Source organism: Patiria miniata, unplaced genomic scaffold (genome assembly GCF_015706575.1).
Source record: "Patiria miniata isolate m_02_andy unplaced genomic scaffold, ASM1570657v1 HiC_scaffold_3, whole genome shotgun sequence".
NCBI classification, from domain to species: domain Eukaryota; kingdom Metazoa; phylum Echinodermata; class Asteroidea; order Valvatida; family Asterinidae; genus Patiria; species Patiria miniata.
In genome coordinates, this window is record NW_024037069.1 from 1634447 (window position 1) to 1639207 (window position 4761).

Below are 4761 nucleotides of genomic sequence, written 5' to 3' on the forward strand. Positions count from 1 at the left end.
CATTTTGTTCTGTATAGGCCTAGATTTACAGACCTTTATGTTCGATTTGGTTATAACTTGACATGTACGTATAATGTGCTGTTATAGTGACATTTTTAGTGACGTCACTGATTGTTCATCACGTGCACAGAGTAACTCGAACTCAGCCAGCTCAGTTAGTATAGAGTTCAGTGGGCTTTGCTTAACAATGGAACTTTGCAAACTTCTTCAGTTTCTACAGTGATTAAAAAGGGCATTTCACCTGTGACAAAATAACAGGCTATGCAAAGAGATAACTTTAGTCGCAGGAGCTCATACCATGCCAACAACATTTATTCAACAGAAAATCTTAAAAGTGTGATTACAATAATTAAGACCCACCACCCAGAATGACTTTTCATGCTTTCGTTTAGTTCAGATATGCGTAAGCCTATGAGTTTCAATTAGACTACAGGTCAGTTTGAAGTCTTCGCTGTATAATGTCTTGTAAGTGAAAACTGATTTCAACAGGTTTTAAAGAGAGGCCTAATATTGGCTGAATAACAACAAGACAACATGATGAATATATGTGATGCAAAGGAAACATTTCCCGTAGGAAATTGTGTCAGAGAAACTCGCAGTGGTAGCTTCACAATCGTGACACCCATCGGGTGTTGTTGTTCATTTCCAGATAAAGATTCAGATTAGGATCAGATTAAAATGGTAATCGGAAAATGTGTCATTAATTTACTCACGGGAGTTAGCTATTTAATCAACATTTTGTTCCTTGTGGGAATTTCAACTACATGTTAATTTCAAAAGTCTCATTTAACTCGTACAAGGCAAAGACAATACAACTTAAACCCTTCACCGTAATAAATAATCAATTGCGACTTCATCATCCCACGGCTGTTGGCATTTTGGAACTGAAATGAAGACCAAAAGAAGAGAAAATAATGTTATTTTAACTGCCAAGCTTACACCAAACTCGTCTGCTGAAAAAAAGAGGAACATATACGTTTTCGGTATTCACGTCCTTTATCTTGCTTAAAATGTCAGCGCAAAAAATCAAATGCACAGAAAAAGTACAAGAATGTTGTATGCGTATTATGTCTAACGTCCACAATGCTGTCAAAACAATGTAAATTCCTTCACCATACTGGCGCCATGGGTTGCATCGTATTGCTAAAAAAATATTTCGGTTAATTTAGCTGCATGCGTTTAATAAATAACTTCAAAATGAATAGAGGAAAATCAAGCGTAGAAAATTCTGCCACGTCAAATGTAAACATATGGGGTTTAAACGTTTTTTTCCGTAAATGAGAGGCATTGTAATTTGTAAGATCCAATAAGATCAGTAAAGAAACTTAAAAAAACATTTTCGCGAAATGTTGGAGACTGTACACCAATTACAGTATTTTTCTTCAAAATGCACTGGCATAACAGATGAAGCGTTAGAGACTTCTCCGCTTGAGCTGGCTCCATCTTGTCAGCTTATGAGAAATGAGGCCACGGGGAAAATGTTGACTTTTCATTTTTGTTTATGTTCAGCGTGTTTAAGATTTGTGCCACGTGCTCTTCAAAAAGGATACGGGACACAACGTTGCGTTTCAATGATTGTATAACAAGTACCAAGTGGTTCAACCCATGGCGGCTGGGTAACGTGTAAAGACGGCTTACAGCACCGTCTGTGCGCGCACCCGGGCCGTACCGGTACCTCGAGAGTACAATGATCTAATATGCAAAAATATGCAAATCTGACGCATGCGCGCACATCAGTGTTATCAAAACTGGCCTTCGCAAGCATTGCTGTTCAGCTCGAGTTTCATGCATACAAAATATGGCCGAGTTAACTGTCCACCAACCCACCCACCCACCCACCCACCAACATAAGCAGTTCAAGCCCAGGGCGTGTTTCACACCCGTCGTTAGAAAAAGAAAATAACACACCTGTATTCCGCTGGTTTTAAGGTAAGTTTATTATAGTAAAATCCAGTTTTGACATGAAAAACAAACAAACGACAAAACAATCCCTCTTTAAATTGAATAATGATCGGAACTATACGCCTTGCCAACAAAAACATCCTGTCGTTTACGCTAATTACTGTCTTATGTTGACTGTTCACTTTTTATGTTCACTGCGTTACAGATGCGTGCCCCGTACTCTTTATAAAAGAAACGGGACACACTGTTGCTTTCCAATGATTCTATTTTAAAATAGGGTTCCATTGGCTTCAAGGTAAGTCAATTACAATAAATCCCATTTTTGAAACAAAACCCCCCCCCCCAAAAAAAATCCTCATATTGATATTGAATAATTATCGGAAATTTACGTCTTGGTAACACAAACACCCCTATAACGACTGTTGTGTCAATTTTTCGGGAGAAGTGAAATTTACCTTCAACATTTGCCATTCACTTCTTAAAAGGCATGCACTCGCCCCCTGTTGGTCCGGGTGCTGGCAGGCAGATCATGCCGGGAGGGCACTGGTAAGGGTATGGATCATTGATGTCACAGACTAAAAATAAAGCAATCGGATTGAAATATGAAGTTTATCGCAAGATTATACAATGCATCGGTACATTGGAAGGCAAGCGTGTTGAATGTGAACATTAAATCTGATTAACCGGAAAATTAAGAAGAAATCAACTGCAGAAACTTACGATATTGTTTGACACCAAACTCGTCGGCTGAAAAGAAAGCAAGAAAGAAAGTTCAGTGCGTCGATTTTGATGACAAATTTTAATGCTAGATCTTACACAGAAAACAACAACAACAACACAACTTCCACGGGGTGCTATAGATTTTCGAATTCAGTTTGTAAGTTTTGCTTTAATTGTTTTCTTTCCATTTTGCTCATCTACAATCAGCTGCGACCATAGAGCTATATTAAACTTAATTTAATTGAGCTTTATGGAACCGAGTTATTGTCGGGTCCTAAATAAGTCGAATTTGTTAAAGCAATAATTCAATAAACTAAACGTCGGTTGATTTCGGTGTGTCTTTGTTTTATACTCGAGGGAAAATAGCAATTGAAAAAAATCTACTTTCGGGATGAAACACGAATTAGCAGGGGGAATAAATGTTTAAGACTATATTGATGCAAACTTAAACATATAGACAGTATCAGTTTGTGTATTGGATTATGGTCGTAAGGAAGAGTTGTGATTGATAATACCGAAGTTGTAATGACTATTTAGCTGGTGAATAACTAGATAAATTGAATTCTCCATATCTGCAGATGTCTAGATTTAAAAATTCAGAAAACACGATTCCAGCAATTATGGCGTCAAATCAAATGATTTAAAAAATGGCTGCTAGACTGATAGTCCGTTGGACGAGAGGCCGAAAACGCTTTAGTTTTCGAGATACGCGATCTGGTCCGCCGAATTTTAAAAAACTTCACAGACATGTAGATCATGATGTACCATATCGAAAAAACATTGATTCCCGATCCATAGTTTGTTTGGGAATGAGAAAATCTGGGATAAAAACGCCGACAATTCTGCATGAGAAAAAAATAAATAAGAAACAGGGCCCTCTATTGATACAGTGAGAACCATTTTCGCACGCAATGAGCGCTTGCCAGATAACACTTCTTTCAACTTCCCTTTGAAAAAAAGATCATTACAGATCAAATTCGTCTAAGCTGTTGCCGAATGGCAGCATTTAGAAATCGTTGATAATAAATTAATGTAATTTCTTGACTAAAAAGGTTTGGCGTAGACTAGACGAAATCGATACTCCGGTCCGAAAACGTGTACTTGTTGTTTGAATTGCTTGAACTGAATTTTATGCTGTCACACACAAAAGACGAAATTAAACGTTGGAAGTGCACTAAATCGATGGTGACGGACGAAAATGAATATTAGAAACGGTGAATTCGAATGATAAACGTCTTAAAATAACGTTTTTAATATATAGAGCTCGTCCCCAACTGGCTTTCATAGCAAAGCGCGCGTTAGCAAATCGTGACGTCATTATGTCTAGGGTCTATTGCCCGATGAGTTCGTTCGAATATGTTCCCAGATTTAACGCGAATAATGGCAGATGGTAATCCTGTGGAATCAACAGAAACCAGTTGAAACCAACTGAACAACCCAGTCAATAACTGGTAATTCTGATGGACTCAACATTAACAGGAACCAGTTGAAACCAACTGAACAGACCTGTAATAACTGGTAATCCTGATGAAATCAACAGGAACCAGTTGAAAACAACTGAACAAACCAGTAATAACTGGTAATTCTGATGGTATCAATGGGAACCAGTTGAACAAACCAGAAACCTACTGGTAATTCTAATGGAGCCACGTATTGTATGTGGCAGGTCTGTAAGACGAGCGTTTGGCATCTACACATAGGCTAACGCAATGTAAACTGTCGCTTCGTAATAGCCGTGGAAATTAGGGAGGATGGATTGAAAATTCTCACAAAGTAAGTTACTTACATGAAGTTGATGCTGTTGTGCTCCTGAAGTAGAGATAAGCTTGCTAGTTGACGACAATCGCCGGAATGACTATTCGAAGAACGAGACAGGCTTTTTATACTTTTTGGAGATGTAAATGGACGGTGCAGAGCTTGCGATAGTGGTATCGAAGTATCGATAGCGTGTGAGGAGAATCAGCAGACGTTCGTGATTGGCTGAAAATTATAAGATGTGAACTCCATTGAAACACCGATCCATTGACACGATTTCTTGACCAATTACAGCTGTGATTAAATATTGACATGCGTGCACTAAAGTCAACCATGCGTGCGCGTGCGTTTGACGCACGAGCTGGAACATGCAGTGTGGCATTG

The 4761-nt window shown here is 38.5% G+C and overlaps 1 long non-coding RNA gene across 1 annotated transcript; it reads right to left on the minus strand.

Annotated features, from left to right (window-relative positions):
- Window positions 1-276: 276 nt before the first annotated feature.
- Window positions 277-4493, minus strand: LOC119737171. The gene is made up of 4 exons (XR_005272343.1): window positions 4409-4493; window positions 2623-2649; window positions 2358-2477; window positions 277-884 (listed from the first exon to the last, which is right to left on the minus strand). It is a non-coding gene; the product is annotated as an uncharacterized LOC119737171 (long non-coding RNA).
- Window positions 4494-4761: the final 268 nt, after the last annotated feature.